The 25,916-nt window shown below is 47.3% G+C and overlaps 1 long non-coding RNA gene across 3 annotated transcripts in view; it reads right to left on the reverse strand.

Annotated features, from left to right (window-relative positions):
- The window catches only part of LOC311205641, a 67,701-nt gene that overhangs the window by 24,813 nt on the left and 16,972 nt on the right, over window positions 1-25,916 (reverse strand). For all 3 annotated transcript variants that reach the window (XR_014618162.1, XR_014618163.1, XR_014618164.1), the window contains exon 2: window positions 661-1,024. This is a non-coding gene — a long non-coding RNA (uncharacterized lncRNA). The remainder of the gene's footprint in view (window positions 1-660; window positions 1,025-25,916) is intronic.

Here is a 25,916-nt window from a genome sequence, read left to right on the forward strand (position 1 = left end):
ACACAACGACCTGGTTCTGGTATTAAAGGGAAAAAAATAAAGGAAAAGAGCTTGTCACCATCACAAACCCTTGTAACTCATTGCAAGTGACTATAAAAATGCAAATTTGCTCATTGTCACTACAGCACTGTGTTATCCATGTCTGTACTGAATAGTTTCATTTTAAAATTTCAAGCCATCTCCTTTTTTTTATGGGATAAATCATCCTCAAAATGACATTCTACAGCAGAAATATTGTTAAACTAAGAAGAGGATAAGTGGATTAAACACTCGTGTCATCTCCTTTGAAACCATAAAACGATGAAGCCCAACAAGCAGATCTACACACAGATGTTGCCAGCTGCAGGTTACAAACACAGCAGGCAGCTGCCCAAGGGTCCCGGGTAGTCCAAGAAGAGGAATAAAGAACAGTAGATATGAGCACCCCCATCCCATTCCTCAGATGCAAATTTCAGGTTGGACATCACAACCTTCAGGAGCAGCTGGCCCCACTTCTCCACACAAACATCTCAAATAGGTTTTCCCTAACAAAGAAAAGCCACCTTCAGAGCATGGCACCGAGGTCTTGCTTTTAGCAGAGGCTAATAATGAAATAAAACTATTTATTCCTAAACATCAGGAAAGCAAAACAGATGGTGAACAAGAAAACCATCTACATACCTCTTGGATATGGCCATTGCTGCACTGCAAAAAGCTCCAGGAGAAGAAAAAAATATCCTTCTGCTGGGCAAATTCCCATTTCTGGGAAAATGCAACGGGAGGTATTCCAGTGAGTGACCAGTTTGCTGTAATCCTCAGGCCAGAGAGGCTTCCTTACCAAATCACATGGGACAACCCAGGAAAAAACAAGGTAAAGAGATGGAAGGAATTTCCAGATGCTTTCATCTGCAGCCGACGTTCTCCAGAGGGTTTTGGAGGTCCATACATCCTATATCCTAAAAATCCTTGTGAGCTACCGAAAGAACCATGCTGCAGGGATCCTCCAAATGTTGCTCTGGATCAGTGGGATGCGTGGTACTGGGACCTTTGAAGAGAGGAAAGGGACAGGCTGTTACACGACATCTCTTATCACATTTCACATGTTTATTCCCCTGCAAACTCCTATCTTTTCATTAACTTTTCCGCAGTAGGAAGTATTTGTGGGAGGAGAGGGTGGTCACACAACCACAGAATCATAGAATATCCTGAGTTGGAAGGGACCCGTAAGGATCATCAAGGCCAACTCCTGGCTCCACACAGGGCCAGACAAGTCAGAGCATGGGATTGAGGGCATCATCCAGATACTTCTTGAACTCAGTCAAGCTCGGTGCTGTGACCACTTCCATGGGGAGCCTGTTCCAGCTCCCGACCACCCTCTCAGTAAAGAACCTCTTCCTAATATCCAACTTAAACATCCCCTGTTGCAGCTTCGTACTGTTCCCTCAGGTTCTATCACTGGTCACCAAAGAAAGGATATCAGCACCTGTCCCTTTTCTCCCCCTCATAAGGAAACCACAGACCACAATGAGGTCTCCCCATAGCCTCTTCTCCAGACTGAACAAGCCAAGGGACTTCATCCTCTCCTCTTAAGGCTTCCCTTCCAGATCCTTCACCATCCTCATTGCCCTCCTCTGGACACTCTCCAGTAGTTTTGTGTCCCTTGTACTGTGCACTCAGTACTCAAGTGAGGCCACACCAGCTCAGTGTAGTGTGGAACAATCCCCTCCCTGGCTTGGTTGGCCCTCCTGGCTGCCTGTGCACACTTCTGGCTCATATTTAACTTGCTGTCAACCAAGACCCCCAAATCCCTCTCAGTATGGCTGGCCTCCAGTATTACATCCCCCAGTCTGTATGGGTAGCCAGGGTTGCCCCTTCCCAGGTGCAGAATCTGGCACTTGCCCTTGTTAAACTTCATGCTGTTGGCGATTGCCCAGCTCTCTAATCTGTCCAGGTCTCTCTGCAAGGCTTCTCCACCCTCAATGAAGTCAACAGCTCCTCCCTATTTGGTGTCATCTACAAACTTACTTCAGACACCCTCCAGTCCTGTGCCAAGTCATTTATGAAAATATTAAAAAGAACCAGACCTAAACTGGAGCCCTGGGGAACCCCACTAGTGACTGTCTGCCAGCCAGGTGTAACCCCATTTACTATCTCCCTCTGGGCCCAACCAATCAGCCAGGTGCCCACCCAATGCATCATGGCCTTGTCTAGTTGTATGCTAGACATGTTGTCCAGCGAGACACTGTGAGACACAGTATCAAAAGCCTTACTGAAATCCAAAAAACTAACATCAACTGGTTTCCCTTGGTCAACCAGATGGGTGACCTCATAAAAGGAAATCAGATTGGACAGACAGGACCTTCCTCTTCTGAACCCGTGCTGGCTGTGACCAATGACTGTGTTGTCCTTTAGGTGTTTTTCAATAACTCCCAGTATGATTTCCTCCATAATTTTACCAGGCACTGAGGTGCCTGGCAGGCCTGTAATTACCAGGGTCTTCTTCCTTACCCTTCTAAAACTGGGACCACATTTGGCAGCTTCCAGTCAATTGGAACCTCTCCAGATTGCCAATACCATTGAAAAATAATGGAGAGGTCTCGCAATGACATCAGTCAGCCCCCAGAGTACCCTGGTCCTTTTTCTTTTTTTCTTTTTTTTCCCCCCTCAATTTGCATGGTTTATTTAAATTAATGTCACACTGAGTATGGGCACACCATGGGGCTACGACTACCAGATGCCTTACAAGTGCCCAGTGATTTAAGAGGAGGAGCAGAACAAGCCAGCAACTGAAATAAAGATCTCACCTAACCAGATCCTTCCAAAACACTTTTATTTATTTCCCCCAAGAAGAAATTATACATTTCCCCCTCTCTCCTCTCCTTGTTTTCCACCTCTTCTAAACTTAATGAGGTGTCTCTGACACCTCAGAGGAGGATGGAAAGGGTTCTAATGCATCAGATTGGCAGGATCACCTGGTTTCAGAGGAACACATCCATCCACAGCTCTCTGCACCACACCATCAGGGGCCTGTACCCAGGTTTGGCCCAATCTATCAGTAGGATACTACCCCAGCCATCTCAGAAGCACGGAGCTCTTGAGTACAACTTCCTTTGACCTTCTACCATGCGGAGCCACACTTCCCACCTCCACACTCAAAGAAAATAAACACGTCCCAGCAAAGTGGCTCAAAATACCCAGGGAATTAGTCATAAAGATTCTGGTATTTGATGTATGCAAAGGCATCGTAATCTTGAGGTGGTTTTTTTGCATGGGTTGGTGTTTTGGGTTTTTTTTTAATCTGATCTTACTAATTGTGCCGGGAATCGAGCTGCCAGGATTCCTGTTTGGCATTTTGAGATATGAAAACTGTCACACAAACACAGGCGATTGCCAGGCCCGGAAATAATGCCCAACAAGCACTGAAAGGAAACTCTAATAAGTCTCTGCCTGACACAGCTCTCCAGTTCATCTGTAATAAACACAGCTCAGAGCAGCTGAGTGCCAAAGGGGAGGATTTTTTTTTTTTTAATTAATTTTTTTTTGGGCTTTGTTTTAGCTCAGGCAGCACAGGAAGGTGATATCACTGTGCAACGTAACCAAGCAAAGGAGTAATAAAAGCACAAGCACGCAGATCAAATAGCAGAGGGTTAAATACAAGGTGTGATAATCATTTGTTTCATTAATTGTGTCAATAAAGTCCTATCTCTCCTCAAACAGCCGAAACGTCGTTAGATATAAAAGAAATAAAGTGACTAATTAAATGCACAAAACCCCATCCTTTTTTACCCCCAGATGTTCTCTTTAAGGGGCTGATTAAGAGCATCATGTGCTCATTCTAAATAAAATTCCACTGACTTTGATCACCCCAAGTATGAAACCTGCTTCAACCCAAAACAACTTCTTTCCTGCGGGTAATGGCAAAAATCACATTCTCCGCAGCAAAGCCGCAGCTGTGCCACAACCCAGGCTCTCCTGGGTCATGATGCCACCAACGGGACTGAAGGACACCTCATCCCATGAGAACCCAGTGTCTTTAAATGCGTTTAGATTAACCAGAAAGCCCAGCACATGAGTCGGTACAAAGCCACCAGCTGCCTGCAGACAGGCTTGCACAGAGCCACAGCTGAAGTCTGCTAATTCAGGGAAAAAGGGACCACAGTCACCTTGCACCGGCTTCTAGGTTTCTTTCCAGTGATGGGGAGAGCTAGGAAGTGAAATAACCTCCCCCTGTTCAATGAACTAAAGCTGGAGAAGGTCTGACCCAACCCCCTGAGCTGATAAAAACATTATAGAAAAGGACTCAACTCCCCTAAAATAACTCCCGTCCCACCACTTACACAGCAAAACTCAGCCACTTTGATGACCATATGACGCTCAAACTGCCCATAAAACCTATTTCTCTACTGCAAGAACACCTGCCTAAAATCCTTGAGCTCACGGTTTTCTCTGGAAACCAGCTGCCTGTAAAACAGGAGCATGCAAACAGAGATAAAACTTGCGGCTTGTCCCACAGACCCAATCCCTTGCCGTGCTGTGCCCAAAGCTTTTTGTCCCAGCTCCACCATGGATTTGTCAATAATGTACTTTGCCCACTTCTCCTGGGAGACGGGCCCAACAGTCCTCACTGTTCAATGAGCAAAAGCATAATTTTCTTGTTTTCTTCCCTTTACTTCCTCCTCTCCCTCCCCCTTCCACGTACACCACCACTCCCATTACTCCTATCTTCTCTACCTTCCAGACCCACTGAATGGAAGCAGGACCTGAGGGCTATTGAAGACCTCCGTGACCAGCATCCTGCACATGCCATGTTTTTACATACACATATGGGCCTTTCTAGTCAGGTTATAAGGGTTGGGACAACTGATAAATTCTCTATATCTCTAACTCACTGCACTCCAGGCTCTTGAGCAGCCTTCTGCTACCCCCATCACAACTGGAGGGTCTTCCTTGCAGACTGCCTATGAATCAGTACTGCCTAACACCCACAGTTTAGGTCTTACCCTAAATAATTTACTGAAGGTCACACAGTAGGTTGGCAGCAAAGCCCTGCAGAACATCCAGATTTTGCAAGTCATGGGCCAGCACTTGAAAAACATGTCCATCCTCCCCATCCGCTGAAAAACACGTCCATCCTCCCCACCCCTTGAAAAACACATCCATCCTCCCCATCCCTTGAAAAACATGTCAATCCTCTCCATCCCTTGAAAAACATGTCCATCCTCCCCATCCCTTGACGAGGAGTAACTCGTGCACAACAAGTGTTCCATGACCCACGAGACATCAAACATGCGTCCAGCTCCAAAACAATAAAGCACCAGCCTCAACACGGAGAGCGGTGCTCCGAGCCCACGGCTCCTCTGCAAGGGCAGAGAGAACAAGTCAACAGGAGTTGAAGGAAACCAGCAGCGAGCAAAGCGTGCCCTGCTCCAGAGAGCCCCCAGATGATTAATAGCCCCGTGAAAAAAAGCTAGAAAGACTTGTTGCTAATCAGTTAAGAAACACAGAGGGAAAGAGAGAAGACTAAGGAGTTCCACCTGTTAAATTTTGACCATTAAAGAGTCCCAAGTGCAGTGGCTCATTTTGAAAAACAAAGGGTGTTTTCTGTGCCTGTGTTTTTTGTTTAAGGAAAGAGCTGTTTTTCCACTTCAGTATGTTCGTTACAACCCGGCCACGTGAGCCAGGCTCAGTGAGGGACCTGTTAAACCTCACGATCCGCTGTAGTAAATTCCAGCAGTGACTCTATTATGGGCAAGAATGCAACTGGCAGCGTTTGTCTCTGCTGCTACATCGCCCAGGCAGCCCTGGGCAGCGAGCGCTCTGCTCACCAACACCGATATCCCCCTCCGCACCTCAGGGCGGGCATCATCTCAAAACTGGTTTCATTACTTCCCTGAGCAAAAGAACACTTCTAGATGCAGAGACTGCTTATCAAAGTCAATGCTATCTGGCAGAGGAAGGAAAAAAAGTGAGAAGACCCAACTTTCCTTTTTTATAAATATTCTCCAGCTTCTTTTAGCGAAGGCTGCAGTTCACTATGGCGGGTCGGTAACCCAGCCATCACGGGGGAATGGTTTTCTCCTGCTTAACTGAACCAAAGCAGGCTCAGCACCAGCACTGGGAGATGGAAGAGGGCAGCATCCAGCCCAGACTGTCCCCTGCAATATCACACCCAGCTGGTGAAGCCACCTCTGAAATCTCTCCTTGGCTGTCACATCCCTGATCTTAAGTTAAGTAATTTTAAAAGAGTTATAGGATAAACTGAACATAGTAGTAACAGTCAGAGTCAGCAGTTTTCAGGCCAAGGGGGACTTGTTTTTGGTATCAGTGAGGAAGCATGAACTTGTTTATGGAGTTATAGAAGAACATCAGTAACAGGTTCATCTACCATGTGGCTATCATATTTATATCCTTCTAACAGAGAAATCAACAAAACCTTAAATGCAAAATAAGTAGTGCAAATAAAAGGGGAAAAAAAAGGAAAAAAGAAAAAGCTGCTCCTCCCTTTTCTCCTCACTCAGCAACACCAAGTTTCTGGAGTAACCTGACTGGTTTTGAGGGGTTCACAAGCTTGGCCAACAGCCACTTTCAGGCAGTCTCTAGAGCTACGGGTTTTTGCTCCTAGAACAGAAAATCAGCTAAGGCTGGGAGATGATTAATGAGGGGAAGGCACTTCACAGATGCTCCACCTGCCTGGGACCAGGTGAAGACACCCAATTAACAGTGCAAAACAGAAGGAGACTATTACATTCTAGTCATTAACCCCCAAGAGTCCAGAAATTTGCCTCTGCCCATCAGCCTGAGATACCCTCTGCAATACAACCCACTGTTTGTATTACAGAGTATTTGAGGAAAATGAGGTGAGGTGGAGGTAAAAAATATTTATCATGTTCCACCCTACCTTTTTTTCATTTAAAAGGACAATTCTTTTCTGTGCACTCTAATTAAAAGATGTCAAGAGGAGGAAGACAGGCACAGAAGGACCAGGTAAATCGAGAGCTCTAACCTAAGATCTGCTCAGAGACAGATAGTACATTTGATAGTACAAAGTGTCGCAGAAGAACACTACCAAGAATTACTGATTCTTGCAATAGCTCCACAAGAAAGAGCACTTTTTAAAGTGTAAGCCTAGATATCCCACTGAAGGTATCATTATTAGATATCCCATTGAAGGTATGATCCCAATGAAGGCATTGTCCCGTCTGGAAGCCTCCCTGTGCAACCTGTCCCAGGGAACCTGCTTTGGCAGGAGGGGTGGACTCGATCTCTTGAGGTCCCTTCCAACCCCTACAATTCTGTGAATCTGTGAATTACCCTTGCATCCATCCAGAAATCTTCACCCACACTCTGCATGGGTCTGCCAACGACCCTGAGCCGACACCCAAGAGATGGAGGAGCTGTATTTTTACAGACCAAGTTCTCAGACAAAACACAGGTCTTCACAACATGATTAAAAACGCAGATCACAACCAAGGGCATTATTTAAAACACCACTGAGATGCCTTACAATGAATCCTGTTCTTCTAACCCTGAAGCATTTTGGAGACAAAAAGAAAGTGTCAAGCAAATGACCCACAATCTGACCTTCTAAGCACCTAATGTCACCTTGGACCACTTTTCAAAGACTGATTTAATAAAATTTCTCTCCATCTGCACCAGCTGACATAGTTCTTACTAAGGGAAAAACTTGAGCATGTTCCCTGTGGGGAGTGGGGGCGGGCCGGGGAGGGGGGGAAGGGGGGCAGACACTCCTCTAACGAAACAAAGGCCACAAAGACCAAAGGAACAAATCGGAATGTAAATATTAACCAGCTTTTTTATCTCACTCAAGACAGGAATGTTCCCCACCCTAGTAACTGACAGCACTAGGGAAAATCATTTTATACCATGCTACTAAAATCACCCCCATAGAGAAAACACCCTCCTCTCTGCAAGAGGCCTTACAATGGATCCAAGTGAGTTGCTCTCCAGAGACACTGAGTTGTCTCACTTGAAAAAATTCAAAAACCACACAAAACCGCATGTCTATCAAGAAGGACCGTTTCAGCCCCGAACCACTTCCAGCTCAGAGGACCTTATGCTCCAAGATGCAATCAGGCTCCTCAGCTTGCACCAATGCAATGACGCTCCAAGAATGTGGGTCACTCTGTAAGGAGCTGACTCATTAAAAGCCTGACCTTTTTCCTTTTTTTTCCCCTTTTTTTTTTCCTTTTATTTCAGACCATCTGTGGAACACCCCAGCACAAACTGCCCTCCTCTTGGAATTACAACCATAGCTAGGTGCTGGTGAGACCAGGGGAGCTGTAACCCCAGCTCCCCCCTCCAGCTCCACATTCCCATCATACAGCAGCTCAGGACACTGCAAGGTGGGGCAGTCCTTTCCTTTCCTTTCACTGCTGGCATGTGATGCTAGCATGGGATATGTGCCAGGGGAAAATCAGACTTGCAGATGCAGTGCAGAGTGATGTAAAGCAAGGGACAGCAGCCTCCTGCTCTCCCAGGACTGTGGATTCTGACTTCAAAGGTGCTTTAGAGAATCGCTGACCCCCAGGCTAAGCTCATGGAGATAAAATGTAAGTAAGCACCTTCAAGTACAGGAGGAAATGGATACTAGGGGTTTTTTTACTTGTCTGCTTTCTTTTTTCAAACAGCCTCTCATTTAAATCAATAATATCTACCCATTAACTTTATCTACTAAAAGAAATGTCAAGATCGGTGCATGGCAATGAAAGGCAGGTTTTCCCATCAGAGTGGGAAGGTCCTTTCCTGAGAGTTTTGTAAAGTGAAGCACATCAGGGAGGACCAGTCATCACCCAAACATGGTACCCAGTAAGCCACATGGTAGCTGGCCACACTGCAAGAGCAATCACAGAATCACACAGAATAACAGTACATTAGTAGGTGGAAGGGACCTTGAAAGATCATCTAGTCCAAACCCCCTGCCAGAGCAGCATCACCTGGACTAAGACACACAGGAACACATCCAGGTGGGTTTGAATGTCTCCAGAGAAGGAGATTCCACAACATCTCTGGGCAGCCTGTCCCAGTGCTCCATCACCCTCACAGTGAAAAAATTCCTCCCTACGTTCACATGGAACTTCCTATGCTCCAGCTTGCACCCACAGCCCCTTGTCCTATCGCTGGCCATCACTGAGAAGAGCCTGGCTCCATCCTCCTGACTCTCACCCTTTACATATTTATAGACATTAATAAAGTCACCCCTCAGTCTCCTCCAAGCTGAAGAGGCCCAGCTCCCTCAGTCTTTCTGTATAAGGAAGGTGTTTCACTCCCTTAATCATCTTTGTGGCCCTGCGCTGGACTCTTTCAAGGAGTTCTATGTCCTTCTTGAACTGAGGGGCCCAGAACTGGACACAATATTCCATGTGCAGTCTCAAAATCACAGATCCTGCAACTCTATCTCTCTTGCATACGTGAGGTTACTTCACACTTACTAGGGGTTCCCCTCTGCAACAGCCAGGAAGGAGATACAGACGGGTCACCACCAGGCCAGAAGCTGAGGCCCACTAGTCCAAGCTACGTCTGATCTCTGCTTTACACAGGCCTTGAGAAGCAGAGCGGGGCACATAACATGCTGCAGATTCTGCAGTGCTACAGGATGGAGGCAATGGCAAAGGCCACACACGGGTGCCTCACACAAGTCATCCCATCACATTTTGCCTTAGAAGAAGTGAGAAGTGAGAACCAACACATGCTTTTTGTGAAACCCACCAGCGAGCAGTGCCCGCCGCAGGCAGAGCGGGGACAAGGTGTGCAATGCTTCCCAGGACTTTAGTCCTCATTCTCCAGGACACCAGCTTGTACAGCCCCGTGCTTCACTTCTACCTTTTCTTCTACTCTTCCAACACATTTTGGTCTTAAACTCACACAGGGGAAACCACATCTCGCAGGCTTTCACTGGTCACAAGTGTCACGTAGCATCTGCAGGCTCATCCCACGAGATGCATAACAGACCTGACAGACAGACTTAACACAAAGATGATGCTTCATCATTCAAGTGAAACACACTGAAGCACTTCCCTGAGAGCACCCCAGGGTTATGCTTGGGCTTTTGTTGGCCTACCCGTCCTTGGGGGACATTTTTCCAAAGCATAGTGGGACAAAAGCATGATTTTCCTCACTGCAAGCCAAACCTTCCAAAGTTTTTGCTGGTACCGACCTGCAAGAAGGATCCTGTCCTCTGGCAAGACCCTGGGCTGAAGGAGGTACCAGAAACCACAAGCTGTCTGTCACTAACCTTGCTACTGTGGGGACTTCAGCTTCATTTTACAGGGTGATAGGAAGTCTCTTTATATTACTATTAAACAGAGTTAAAAACCTGGTTTAAAATCACCAAGTTTGTGAAAGCTGGGGTTTTCCTCAATCCCTCAACAACTGAATCAAGGAGATGCCCACAGTAGATATAGATCTTCACGGCCTGGTCACCATCACATAGTGACACCACAGCAGTGCTCCTCCTCATGAAAAGGAATCCGATGAGTTCATGTTTGTAAGGATTTTATGTATGAAGTATCACTGGTACTTACCCTATTTCTGAGATCAAATGTAATTTTAAAAGAAAAAGGTCCTCTTATAACTGTTCAAGCTACTTAACTGTTTAAATATCTAGCTCCACACGCACAGCAGCAATCTCCCCCAGACAAGGCCGCCTAGGTCTGCACAGCCAACAGCCAAAGCAAAACACCATGTTGCCACAGGAGAAAAGTGGCTGGGGACCCATGAGAGTACACCACGACTTCCAAAAAGCCCTTGGTGACTCCATGGTTGCTACAAGTACTCAGAAGCAACCACCAGCATGACAAAGACCCAAATGGAAGATGATGATAGAAGAGTTCAGCCACACAGAAAAGCCATTTCTGCACGAACACTGCTAGGGGAGAACCCTCCCAACCAGTTGATTTCTCATCTTCGAAGAGAAACACAGAGGCACTTATTTCATCTGGTGGGGATGTACCACTGTGGAGTAGAGCATACAAGAGCTACAAGGGCGCACAAAGCGTGTGGTGATTACAGTCCTGACCATTGGAGAGGAGAAGCTCCAGATATGCCTGTGTAGGAGCCCAATTAGTACACTTAAAAGAAAGAAACCCAACTCTTTAATTCTTTTAATTCCTTACAGAACAGACAATCATTATTTACACATTCACTGGAAACTGACATTAACCCAGGCTTCTGTCCCAATGTTCACACCCAAGTGGGCACCATTCCACCTCCCATGACACCCACAGGCTCCAACAAGAGCCTCTTTCTTTCATCAGGTTCCATATGCAGGCAGGAAGTAAACCATTAGCTCTTCCTCCAGCCCATGTCTAGCCTCAAAGACCTGCAAGAGCTCTCACAGTTACAAGATGGACTTGCTGCTCCATCTCCTGAGCTGCCCAGCTGCATCTCGACATGCAGACAGGTGCCAAGCTCCCACACTGGGGCACAAGACCATGGGATTCCACAGAAATTGGGAAACTTCACAGCAGACTCACTTCTTGCCTTGACCAAAATGAACCATGGCTTCCCACTCCTGGCTTGGCCACCATGAACCATTCCAGCTTCACTGAGTGTGGCCCAGTCTGAAGCTTGCATCAGACTTCTTGCTGCCTTTTATTTATGGCTTTTAGTCTACAGCATTAGTTACCAGCTTGCAGGAAAAGGAAAAAAAAAAAACAAACCACTAAGCCAGATACAAAAATAATCCTCCTGCTCGTTATATTTTCAGTTCTTTATCTTAAACCTATTCTTTAAGCCTTCAGGATCTTGACTGTCACCATGTAGGCTAAAAACATGCTTTATAGTCAAATAAACACTGAAATTCTCACAAGACTACACTACTCAAGGAGCAAAGGAGCTGTACTAAAATTATAAAAGTGGCTAACAGCAAGATTAATTAGATCCTATTTTTAAAAAAGACAAAAAAACCCAGAAGATACAAACCCCTTACTTTTCAAAGGTACAATCAACTAAGTCACAGCATCTCCTTTGCAGCTGACATTTGCTTTCATCAAACCACCACCACCACCAGATCCTCCTGAGATCCCTCTAATAAACTGGATTTGAGATTCTCCCTGTTACACTGTCCATACTACCCCTGCTTAAACTCCAAGCAGGTAGAGAAGTGCCAGCCACCAGGGCTGGGCTGATGGGGCTGGTCTTCTGAAAGCACTAGTGGGACAAAGACTCAGCAGAAGACCTCAGTGCTGCCAAAGTCATCACTGTGGCATCGACCCAATGAAGCGTTGGCCCCACAGACCCCTAATGGATTTGGTGATCCTGACATTTCAGTTGCCAGAATCTGACATTTCTGAGCCCTGGCTCTTCTCTATGCTATTCTCGACCAGCTCGACTCATCAATCCCAAGGGAAACACACACACACACCCTGCTCTTTGCTGGGAGTGGATTTTGCAGATGAAGCAAAAACCAGCCCAAGCTAGTCAAGAAGCAGCAAGGGGGTGAGGGCCAAGAAGGAAAAAGCCATTTTTTAATGAGCATAAATGACCCCTTGCACGGCTGACACGTTTCAAGCTTAATATCTGGCTCCTCTTAGAGCTGAATTCTCGGTGGCCGCCTCCTCCTCTGAGAACCGGACGGGAGCCCAGCGGTAATGACTTTCCCTGCGCACTGTCACACTTGGCTTGAGGTCCGAGCATCCCCACAGAGCCCAGGAGAAGCCCCACGTGCTCGGGGCTGGCACAGGGCTCCGCAAAGGCAACTGAGGTGAAGATTTCAAAACATCTCTGGGAATAGCAGCGCAGAGACATTTTAGCAGATTCAGCTCTGTCTTCCTGTTACTTTTTTTAAAGCTCCCACTTATTAAGGGCACACGTTCAATATTCCGTAAGTAAGAACCTAAAGTGTTTGCCATTAAACCAAAGCCCATGGAATAATCTGACTCATTTCAGCTGAAGAATCCAAATAAATGATGACTGCCCGCTGTTACAGGCAGCTTTAATGTGCAGCTCAGTGAAGTCAACAGGCACAAGCTCAGGACCTTCTTGAGGTGAAAGAAAATATTATTATTAGGTAAGATTTCATAACAGCGTAGGATTAGACTTCAACCAAACATAGATGTTGCACTGCTTTAACTAAATCCAGTGTGGTAAAGTTTTATTTATTGCATCTTACAGCTACGTGATGAAATTACAGCCAGGACTGATTTTTCTGCTCATATCCAAGTCTGAGCCCCTTTCCTGCTGATGCAACGATTCCCACCAAGGATTGGACTCCATCTCTGCCTGCCCTGTCCCACAGTCACTGTCAGAGAACTCCCTACCATGCATTACAATTTTAATCCCCCTCACCAAAACAACAGTCAGCCCCACCAAGCCCCCATTCCCATTGCTCTGCTCCCACCTACATCACCTCCACCTTCTGTCAAGATTATCGCAGCCACATCAAAAAGGAATAAACCAGAGCAACACAATAATGTGTCTGCCAAATAAATACACAGCCTAAGAGTGGCAGGCAACTGAAGGGAACCAGCTGTTCGCTCCTTGACCCCGGAGCTGCCTCCCACCAACCCTGCACCATGCACCAAGAGCTCAGGCTCCAGTTCATCCCCGCAGATGGATGACCTTCCCGGCTTGTCATCTCATATAGAACATGCACATCAAACCAACCAACTTTCTTGTGACCCAGAGGAGATTTTTTCCCCTTGTGTTATTCCAAGACCAGCGCTGATGTACTGCACCTTTTCTCACCCATTTATTGCTACTAATGTTTTTATTTCTGGGGTCTTAGATGTTTAACACCAGGGTTTTCTGAAGAGCTCACATGCTGCTTCTGAAGTGATTGCTGCTGTTGAGACTAGAATGAGGAGAAAAGTAACTAAACCCGGGATTATTTTGTTAATACATTAGCATTTAAAGGCATGAAAGGAATTCCTAGGCACATACCATTCACTGCACAGGAATGCAGCTGAATGCTTCATTTACATGCAGGGCCTGCTCTGCAGTGTCAGAAGGACTTGCAACCCAAGAGGTCCCCTTCGTTTTGCAGCATGATGTTGCTGTGCTGCGCACAGCACCCTGCCAACACATCCCATGTCGGGCATTACTGCCCTCCTTGCCAGGGCCCTGTTGCTGGCAGCACTGGCTCTGCTGCTGTCCAAGCAAGCCATGCAGGTGAGCACTCACTGATTTGCTCTGGAAGGGGGAAAAAAAAAAAAAGAGGTAGGGTCTGCTGAAGGTGTTTAAACATCCACCTGAGCTCACTGGACAGGATCTCCACAACTGCTCCTGTACCACTGACCATCCACTGCTTCCATGGCTTCTCTGCACCAGGCTTCTGGGGTCAGACACTGGTGTGTCTACCAAACCCACCAGTAAAGTCAGGGATGTCTCTTACCTACCCTGCAAACACATTAACAACAAAAGCAGATCCACCTGTTAGCACTGATCTGTGCCAGGCACAAAGCTGCTGCCTGCACTCCGAGCTTGGCTCCTCTCCTTCCCAAGAGCTCCTTACAAAGACAACCAGCCTTTCTTAAGGTGATTAACCACTGCATCCAGTTCAGGGCTCCCCAGTACAAAAAAGACAGGGATCTCCTGGAAAGAGTCCAGTGGAGGGTCACAAAGATAATTAATGGCCTGGAGCATCTTCCCTATGAGGAAAGGCTGAATGAACTGGGGCTGTTCAGCCTTGAGAAAAGAAGACTGAGAGGGAAATCTGATCAATGTTTATAAATATCTGAAGTGTGGGACACAGGGGGAAATGGCCAGCCTCTTTGCAGTGGTCTGTGGAGACAGGACAAGGGGCAAGGGCCTCAAGTTGGAACACAGGAAGTTCTGCACCAGTAAGTAGAAGAACTTTTTCATATTGAGGGTGACAGAGCACTGGGACAGGCTGCCCAGGGGGGTTGTGGAGTCTCCTTCTCTGGAGATTTTCAAGACCTGTCTGGATGCCGACCCATGCGACCTGTCCTAGGGAACCTCTCTCCGAAGGTCCCTTCCAACCCCTACAATTCTGTGAATCCTGACAGGAGCAAACAGTCCCACTTCAGCCTCTCCATTAATCTCAATGGAGTCAAGATTTCTTTCTCATCGTCATAATATGCTCCAGAGACAGGGTAGGGGGAAAAGAACGTTTCTTTTCCTGTAGATATCAATCCTTTAGCACCCAGAATGAAGAGACATTATTGCAGGTGAAACCATCTTTCCTTATATGAAGCAATGGTAGCCCAAACCCCAAGTCTATGACACAGCTGGCAGGGATTCAGGGGTTACCTGGCAGAAAGATCTGTAATAATTTCCTTCTGCAGACTGCTCATCAAGACATCCTTTTCCTCAATCTCCTTCCTGGGTTGAACACATTTCTCCTGGGGATGATGCCGGAGCAGAAGACAGTGGACTTTCCAGAACTGCTTTCCCCATTTAAAGCCAGCGAACGCAAAGCTGATATACGCGATATGTAATCGGACTGAGGGATATATTTGGTGAAGGAAGTTGCCAAGGGTAAAGAAAAGGAAGGAGAGGACACTTAAACACTTGAAGAGCATTATGGTAAATGTCAAAGTAACAGCCAAACTTCACATGAGTCAGGGCTAACAACAAACAAATAAAAATTAAAAATATTACAGGAGATTAAACGTAATCAGTTTTTCCTCCACAAGATGACACCTCCTGCCCTCCCCTGACCCATGTGATGCTGCTAATTTGGGAGTCAGGCTATCTGATTAGCCACACTTGTGCCTGACGTAACCCAGCAAACCTAACCCTGCAGCGTGCTCCTGCAGCCAGCACCGCGCACACGGTCCCAGCGCTGCCCCGTGATCCAACGTGGCCCTGGAGCTGCCGGGAGCTGGGTGGCAGCTGCGGCGTGATGCAGAAAGACTATAAAAAGCTGAGGACGCAGCCGGGAAAGCAGCAGCCGACCTGGTCCAGCAGCATGCTGGCATCACCTTTCACCTACATCTGCCGAGCCGCTTTCCCAATAAAAGATTATCTTGGAAAAACAAGCTCCGTCACGGCTGCTTGCTCCAACAGGTCCCAGGATCAGGAGTTATGTCCTCGTAGGACACGGTGAGCTAAGGGCACGGGAGGGGGGGATCAGAACAGGCTGTCCCAGGGTAAGGGAGCTTGTTCCCCTGGGGCAAGCAAAACCCCAGCAGCTTCAAGCAGAAGTGATGCCCCCTTCCCAAAAAGGGCCACCAGGGAAGAGCACAGCAAGAACATCACCAGCACGTCAAAAAGCCCCAATGGCCTGTCCATCTCCATCCCCCTGGATCTATGGTCTAACAGCAAAGCACAGCAGGCTCAGACCCTCAGATCTGGCAAGAGACATCTGGGAGATCCCATTTAGCAGACCCATAAACACAACACATATCAGAAATGCCAGAAACGACCATCAAAAAGCTCTTTGAATTCACAGATCCTAATATGATGCTGGTTCCATCAAAATCCTTACTCCCTTCCACTTGGCTTCGCTGTGTCCTCCCCAGTGCCCAGCTGGCTCCAGCTGACATGCTGACTTCAGCTCTGCCATCTAGGAAGATGTACTGCTGAGCTATCAGCAGTGCTGAAGCCAGCCAATGAGCCATCAGAAAACCCAATAAATCATTACTATGTTTTCGGTCTTCCTATCTGGAAGGATGGGAAATTTCTATTTATTTATTTTGGTAGCTGTCCTTTTAAAGTTCTCCTATACCCCTTGCAAGCCATCCTCCCGCTGTCACTACACACACAGGATTTTTTTTCCTGATGGGTAAACTGATATATCAAAGGAAAAGAGCCTCACACAATACAGCAACAGGGCTGAAAATTTCAGACTGGCAGAAGAGTCAGGACTCCTTAGGAACATATTTTTGGGAAAAGAGTTGGGTTTTTTCCCCTACCTCAAAAGTAGCATGGATTACAAAGCTGATAAAAATGACCTGGAAACCTATACTGGAGTGCCTTGGCCTTGATTTTGATCTTGAAATAACCTGGCCCAAGCTCAAGAATCATTTTGAATGCTTATTTTTAGAATGAGTTATCTTCAAACCTCCAGACCTGTCCTTTAAATAGTTTGACATAGTAGATACCTTTTTCATTTTCTTTTTTTTTTCCATGAGGTCGAACACACGATCTGTGAAGTCACATTTATCAGGAGAGACCTGTCCAGCAACGCTATCTTGGTTAAGCACTTTCCAAGGAAAGTGGTGCTCATTTCGCAGCAGATGCAGGCTTTCCCACCACCTTCCACCAGGAAATGCATCATGTCCATATCCAGACATGCCAAAGCCAGCCTGCTCTTTCCACAGCTACACCAAAGGTCTGGCCTTGAGTTGACAAAGCCGTTTAACTGGTAAATGTTGCTCTCACTGACATGAGCCAAACGTGTAAGAACTCACTCTCTCAGGGCTGTATTTTCTCACAGCTGCCAACCCAGGTCCACCTGGTTACTTGAGTTGGATGCAAACAGCTTGTCTGCGGTAACTTTGAGCATGGTTTAACTTTATTTGAGGGGGTCTGGGTGCTCTTGGCCAGGTTTGGGAACATACACAGCTGCCACACGGTTCCTCATGCAGTTCACCTACCAGGACCAGTCAGGACCCAAAACTGGGGGAAACTGCTGATTTTCCACTCACATTTGCGTGAGTGCACCCAAGATGATATGAGAACATCTTATCTTCATGACTTCTGAAGAGCACTCATGATTGCATAAAGCCATTGAAGACCACACATGGGACTGACAGGGGGATGGTGGGAGTCCATTCTCTAACCCTAATGCAGCGTAACAGAGCGGTACAAATAGCCCCACTTGTAGGGCACTGGGGGGAGAGACCTCGTGATCTCCAACTGCCTTAACATCACTGCTTCCTGACACCCTCCTTTTCCATGTGCTCCTCCAGAAAGGGACCTCTGTGAAATTGTCTTCTAAATCCAAGCCCTCAAGCATCCCCACAGACATGCACAACCTGAAAGCCCACAGTGGTTTATTGTGTATTATTTTAAGTGGTTCAGTTGCACTAATGAAGTCCTATTCATTAGGATGCCCTGAGGCATGTCAGGCCGTAATACCTAAAGATCACAGCTCTGCATATCTAAAGGGGACAGGAATAACTCCGGAAAATGTGCACCCTCCAGAGACCATGTGATGAGTCTTCCAGTGGAAAGGATGGGTTTTAAACATAGTGGCACAGTAATCACCAGCTGGAATCAAAACCAGCCACCACTCCTGCTCAGTATCCAGCCTCCAACCTCACATTCCAGAGAGCAGACCCACGCAGCTGGCAAGCGTAAGAGGCTGTTTCCACCAGTACCCCCCACTGGCATGCAAAAATGACTTGCTGCATTCTCCAGATTAATTAAATCAACAGTTTCAACTAATACCTCAGCTGCGAGTGGTAGCAGGTGAGGAGCTGACATGGTTCCCCTTCTGCCACCCATCACAAGTGCAGCAGCCTCCAGGAAGCAGAGCAGACAGTAGACAGAGGTGGCATCTATCACAGCGGTTGCATCGCTGGGAGACCACCTGCCACAACCCCCAGAGGTCCATTTAACCACAGGATCACTGCTTAAACCAACCACGTACTTCCATGTAGATACACAGATCTATGGGTTTTTCTCAGATAGCTTTCTTCCACTGTTTTTGCCCCATTAAACCTATTCTGAATGCCACAATGGTGTAACGTTATTCCTGGCAGTACAAGAGGGTGCTGACTCCCCAGCCCTGGTGAGTTGAAGTGAGACAGCTCAGGCATTTGCTCCTCACCACTGCCCACTTCTCCCCTCCTGCTACAGGAGGTCTCAGAGCACAAACAACCCATTTCAGGTGACTTTAATGTGCCAGGTTACACGGCATGACACCACCTGACGTGTTTCACATAGTCTCACTCCCACGTGACCACAGACAAACTCCACAAGTGCTTCAGCCACATCAGCTGAACCTCCTCCAAGTGAAAACTTTGCAGAATATGTTACTGTGGTTATGTAGCCTCCTGACCTCAACTACCCAACAATTTGGTAGCCAAGGTACCGGCTCTACACAGATGAGTTCCCATGATCTTCTTGTACCAATGACCTTCCTAAAGGCAGAGGCACCCAGCGTGCTGGGAAGTGACGAGGAACAAGCAGCTTCTGCCCTCTAGTAAATGGTGTGGTTTCAGGGAGTCACCAAGGCAAAGCACCAGGTCTTGAGAATGGTCCTTCCCACTGCCAAGACTGAGAAATAATAAAAGCTGGATAAAGAACGTAAGAAGGAAATGGAGCTGCTGGAGCAAGTCCAGAGGAGGTCATGAAGATGATCACAGGGCTGGAGCACCTCTCCTGCAAGTACAGGCTGAGAGAGGTGGGCTTGTTCAGCCTGGAGAAGGCTCCAGGGAGATCTCAGACTGCCTTCCAGTACCTGAAGGGCATCTACAGGAGAGATGGAAAGGGACACTTTATCAGGGAGTACAGTGATAGGACAAGGGGTAATGGTTTTAATCTGAAAGAGAGGAGATTTAGATTAGATATTAGGAAGAAAACCTTCCCTGAGAGGGAAGTGAGGCCCTTGCACAGCTTTTCCAGAGAAGCTGTGGCTGCCCCCTCCCTGGCAGTGTTCAAGGACAGGCTGGATGGGGCTTTGGGCAACCTGGTCTAGTGGAGGGTGTCCCTGCCCATGGCAGGGGTTTGGAACTAGATGGTTTTTGAAGTCCCTCCCAACACAAACCATTCTGTGATTGTATGAAATAAGAAGAAAAATAGACCAAACATGACAAACCCCTCTGAGATGACAGAGCAAGCTGCCTGTGTAGGATCTGCACGGTTCAGGGTTGATGTGACTGCTGTCTGAACCATGGAAAGAGAGAGTTAAGCTACAGGAGAACACTGGCATGTAGTGAACACTAGGAATGACTTCAGGCCTAAGCAAGAAGGTCCCTAGCCATGCCCAGCTCTGAGTGCTTTCCAGCAGTCACAGGGCAGGCAGCCCAATCAGCCTTAAGACGCAGCTTGATAAATTTAGAAATGAGATTATACCCCTTGGCTGCTTGTGAGGTAAGGAAGAGACCTCCGTGATCCCAGCAGTGTTACGCACTCTCATGTTCCTCCTCTCATCAGCAACATTTCTTAATTGGCTACTTGCTGCTTATCCTCTACCACCTGGATGCCTTACAACCACCCCCTCTGATGGAAACTCATTCTGGATGTCTAACAGAATACTATGTGTGTTTAAAAAGTTTAAAGCTTAGAAGTCTAAAAAAGTTTACAAGCCTACTGCAGAGAAAAGAAGGATTATTTACCCCATATTTTACAGGTGCAGCAAAAAGGACAGGAGGAATCTGCTTCCACACCACAATGAACCATTCCTCAGTATTGGGCTATCTGTCACCAACATGAATTACACATCAAACCCAAACTACCAGCAAGGACAAACCCACACTGTGACAAAGAGTGCTGCATATCGTAGGGATCATCCCCACCCCTCCAAGGACAAGAACTCCCAGAGCTTTCAACTGAGGTTGCTCTACCCCATTTTTGTTACCCTTCACCAGCACTTAAGTAAGGCTCCACCACCCCATCTGCCACTGAATGCTCTTCACATGCATGCTACAATAACTCTCTCTATCTGACCATATTTTAAGAGAAGAGTTGTCGCTACCACCTCCCAGTGTGTCTCCATCCCACTTCCCAGCAGCACCCCCGCTACGGCAGACACTCTGATTTCTTATCCCCCAAATACTTCCATCACTTTTTTGGGATGCCTTTGGAGATTACTTCTCAGTGTTCTTCTAAGCCATTTGTTTTCAAAGGCACTCAGATACTTTGCCTGTACCTTTGATAGGTTTCCAGCTTTCAGATCCGTATGCTTAGATAAAAATTACTTTCAAGTCCAAGATTCACAATTCAGCTTTTCAGCTGCAGATTTTCAATGACCAAATCTCAGTTAAGCCAGTAAATGCAGCTGCTGCCTTGCCAGCGTGTGACACCATTTCCTTCTGGACATCCCCAGTGGCTCCGATACAACTACCAGGATACGCGAATGGATTCATTGCTGGTATTTCACTGCCTTCTAATGTAAGGCTTCACTCAGGAGTTGCAAGGGTGGGTTTGTACCAGCCAGGACCTCCAACCAGGAGGTCTCCACTTGCACATCTGCTGAGTGGTCCCATGGGCTGCACACGCTGCAGTGAAGGTGGGACCCCAGGTTTGCCTTCAAACTCTCGGCCAAGTAAACGGGCAAGCCCAGCTGTATGCAGGCACCGGTTGCAGCACAGGCTTTACCTAGGCTGGAATGTGTCTTACTGGCACGGAGAACACGGGAAAACCCAAGCACAGGTTCTCCAGCTTCCATAAAGCTTGGGGGCTACCATCTGGGGACAAATCCAAAGCCACCCCAGCCCAGTAAACCACGGGGTACATCCCCTAAAATGTTCCAGCTGCAGCTGCTGAGGTACAACCAGGAGTTTTCCTTTTAATCCAGATTAAGATAGCACCTGAGTTCTCTGGAACAAGGCTGAGCTCAGACACATCTTGCTGTGCACAACTGGATTATCCCAGGCGCTGATGACTGGGTGCCAATCTCTTGGAGGAGCTCCGCCTTCAGCAGAACCTCATCTACCATGAAGCCTCCCCACCCTACAAGACAAGAAACTTACTGCCATGGAAAGCCCCAAACTGCCAAGGATTACTGAACATTTGAGCAACCATTTACAAGCAGGGAGCCCGGTGACAGCACAGGGAATTATGCAAATACAAAGCGAAGAGGCATCATCATCGGCATCTTGTATGTTTGCCCTCATTCTATCAAAGCCTCGCAGTGGTAATGCATCCCCCCCCACACCCTGAGTAAAGCTGCTGGGATCATGTCACCTGCTTTAATGCACTCTTCTTTAGCCTCTTCTACATGCCAGGAGCGCATGAATTTAAATAGGATCTCCATTTTATTTAGATTTACTGTAAGGGGAGGGGATGTTTGCAACTGGAATCCACTTCTCATTTCAGACCCTTGACCAGGCTCGGCTGGCTGGAGGCTTATTGAAAACATTACCACCTCCCTCCCTCTTCAAATGCCAGGGGTTGCTATCATCATAGCATCATAGGTGACAGCACTTCAGCCGGTATGGCTGACCTGAGCAGGCTGGCTGAGACAGCAACTGAAGGCAGCAATCAGGCAGGTTAGTTGGGGGAGCAATCCTGTATTAATGTCCTGGCTCTGACTGGGAGAAAGGTCTGTCTGCATTCTGGGTCAGCAAAAAGGGGTGAGAGCACTTACTCCAACATCAGCATCGCTATACGTGATGTGGCTAAAGAAAGCAAAGGACTAAATATCAAATCAGTGAAGATTCTGCACAGAAGCAAGTGCTTTAGTATTTAAAAAAATACAAACATCACTTTATTATCCGAAGACTTCCTTTCCCCTTTAAATCTCACCCAGACAGGGCCAGGAAGAAATAATCCATATCCACAGACTTGCAAATTCACCATTCAAAGGCATATTAGCTCCTTTCCACAGACAAGAAACCAAGGCATTTCACATTTACCTCGGCTTGATCCATACTCGAGATCTGCCAGTAGCCAGTAAAATGATGAAAAGGAAATTAAAAGAAAAGCCAGAAAACACCCACAGCCCCAACCAGTGTAGTTACACTGAGAAAATGCAATGGATTTAGAAAATGGCTCTAACAGAGGCAGCGGGGAAGGAAAACCAGAAAACACGCCTTTTCTGCTGATGAAGCTCCTATTTATTTTTATTTTTCTGGGAGCCAGCTTCAGCTGCCCCAGCAGAAGAGCTGTACACAGCAGGGCAGTGGATAACATCACCTGCCAGAGGTGACATCTGCGTCGCACAAACATGCTGGGTGGCACGGATGGGGGGGTTGGACCCAATGATCTCTTGAGGTCCCTTCCAACCCCTACAATTCTGTGATCCTGTGCTTTGCCCCCACAAAGCACCACCTCCTCTTTACCTACAGGAAGGCAGCAAACATGATGAGGGAACTGAAAACTAACTTTACACAAGGGAAAAAATAAAAACCCAACCCCCAATCCCTCCAAACAACTATAAACCCCATAGTGTGGAACACTGCTTCATCCAAGAGGTTTTACGTGTAGGAAACCCAAGGGGCAGTGACACTGAAATCCAGCACCAGGAACTCTGAGCTGTCATTCCCAGACTAGGATGCTACCAGCTTTTCTCTAGGGAGGAACATATACCCTAGCACCAGTACCTGTAATAATGAAAAATTAATTAAGGACATTGTAAGGCAAAGAAGAACAGTATCATATCCTAAGAAAACACTTTGCTCACTGAAATTTAAAGCACTGCATTGCTCTTCTCTGTGTGTGTGTGCAAGCATGGGTGTGCATCCGTACAGTAAGTTTTCAATTTTGCACACTTCAAGCAAAGGAAATACTCAAAAATATTTTTAAACATATGCAGAGCCTGAAACAGGAGCTGATACTGGCAGCACAACACAATGCATGTCACTTAGTTACTCCATCCAAGAAATTAATCTAATCCATTAGAGTAACAAGACAGCCAAAACGTGGTTTCCCAAGGCAGAAGCTGTCTTTTTGGAGAGGGGGTCAGCTCTGCCACCCGCAACTTAATCCCCAGTGACTACCATGGTCTCTCAGCCACCCCTCTGGGGATGTCCACTGCCTCTGCACATGACACCGGTCCTGGGGACTTGGTTCAGTACTCCATCCCTGGCCCCACTGCAGCGCATGCATAGGGCCAGGTATATTTTATTAAGTAAGAAATGATCCATATATTTCGGGGGGTGAGGAGTGGGGGCAATCTAGTCAAAACCAACTGTACAGAGTAGGAATCGCTGCTCAGTCTGAACCCCAAAGCACAATGAGTGCTGTCTGACAGAACAAAACACCAATAACCAGATGTCCTGTAAAAATAGAGATGTCAAGTTCCTTGGGGTCTTGGGCCCCAGGAGCTGCAGGAACATCTCCAGGGGGGTGACAGCTAGTTCACTTCAGTGTATTTATATCACCAAGCTGTGGGTGCTGCGTGGCTGGCACCATATTAAACCCCCTCAATAAACATTCTGAGCTTCCCAAAGAGAGGGTGTTGGTTGCAAAACAGGGGGATTTTAATTCTCCCCCTCCTCCCCACTGCTGCTCAGCGGAGGCAGAGGCACAAGCAGCTGCTGGCACGTGGTCCTCCCGCGACACATCGCCTCTGCTGGCAGTGATGCCACTGGCATTTGGGGGGTTTTAGAGGAGGGGGAGCGGTGCCTAGACAGCGGTGAGTTTGCAAGGCTCGGGCTAAACTGGGAGGTGGTGGAGATACCACGCTCGGGTAAGCCATGGAGACAAGGAGCGGGGAGACAGGGCTGCATTCTTCATGGGTGAAACAGCAGAGAAAGGGCTCTCGCTGCTTCTCTGAGCATTACTAAGCACACAGGAATACAAAAAAAGCCCCGAAGCAAATCCGCTCTGGATTAGGGATTATGACTCAGAGATACTTTTTCTTCCTCCCCACTGTCATACTGCCAGAGCAGCCTCACTGCTCACATTCAGAGCAGCCTCCCCGTTTTGTGCTCCCTCTGCCTGAAATCCCACTAAATAATTACGCTTTGCAGTCAGCGGTGAAGAATCCAGGGTTTTTTCCCTCTTTCCCTGCCAAAGCGGGGGCCGGGGGGAAATGAGCACTGCATGCCTGGACCACGCGCCTGCAGGGATGCTCAGCGCCTGCAAAGTCATCACAGCCCCGTGGGAGCCGCGTGACCGGCGGCCAGCACAGGCACAGCGCAAAGAAGGGAGATAAATGGGATGTTATCTACAGCGCAAGGGACGGCTGACTGTGAAGTGCTGCCCAGGAGGTGTGGAGGAAAGGAAAACACTGGGATGGGGGTGCCGTTTCAGGGGTGGCCAGCAGTTTGCTGGCACAAGCAGCATCCCATGCAGAAGCAGTGCCATTCTGGAAGGGACCCATTTTATCTCCCAGGATGGGTTAGAGTTTACTAGGAAAGAATCCAGGAGCAGGATGGTGGACCTACATGGGGTATCTAGCTAAGAAAACCATCCTCTGCCTCCTCTGCACCTTCTGCATCACTGGTGACAAAGGACATGTTACTGCAGGGAATGAGACCTCCAGAAGAATTTTGTATAACCTGCCACCCCACTGGCGATTTTGAGAGGAAAAGGAGCTGTGGTTGTGGGAGAGGCTGCTGTAGAACAAGGGGGAAAATATTGTTTTGTAAATGATACGGCTTGGAGTGATCTGAGCTGGGCTGAACCAAACAAAAAGTCTCGTGGCCCCTCAGCATTAGGATAATAATAGCAGCAGATAAATTCCACATTTCAAACAAGGGTAAGATATTAAACAGGGCCTCTGTAGAGAGATTAGGTGGAGTAATTAAAAAACCAAAACAATAAAGTTCTTGGATTTAAACTGATTGGCAGCGAAAGCCAGGGAGCAGGGCCTCCCTTTCCCTGATTACACAGTGCCTTGTGTAACCAAGTGCTCCAAGAGTGCCCAAAGGGTAACTGCAGCAGCACACGGAGCACAGAAGTATCTGAGAGACCTTCCTCCAGGTCCATTCCCAAAATCCGTATGTTCCCAATTTGCCATGCATCTGGGAGGTCCCTGCTCGTGCTACCCCACACACAAGGGCCCTCGAGCAAACCTGAGATGCCTTGAGAGAAACAGCTCACCTTGTCCAGCACAGGAGGCTGTGCAAGCACGGCATCAGTAAAACAGGGTGAAGGAGTAGCAAAGATTGTTTTCCTTTACAGAAGGGAGAAGCTACAGAAGTGTTAACCCTTTTCCAGGCTCCTGCAGGAGGAATTTTTGAGTCTCAATTACAGACACAAATATTAGCAAAGATAGGAAGAAAAAATGAAGCAGGGAATGTCTTTCCTACTCAAGGTTAGTTCTGTTTTGCAGACTCTAGAGGAAGGCACTGACTCAATGTGCACTTTTCACCACAGCGCTTTGAAGCTGAAGTCCGTACCTCCTGACCTAGCGTGGAGGCATCTCACGCTTCTCCTGCCCCCATCAGTTCCCAAGG

Source organism: Gallinula chloropus (genome assembly GCF_964237585.1).
Source record: "Gallinula chloropus genome assembly, chromosome: 2".
In the NCBI taxonomy this organism is placed as follows: Eukaryota; Metazoa; Chordata; class Aves; order Gruiformes; family Rallidae; genus Gallinula; species Gallinula chloropus.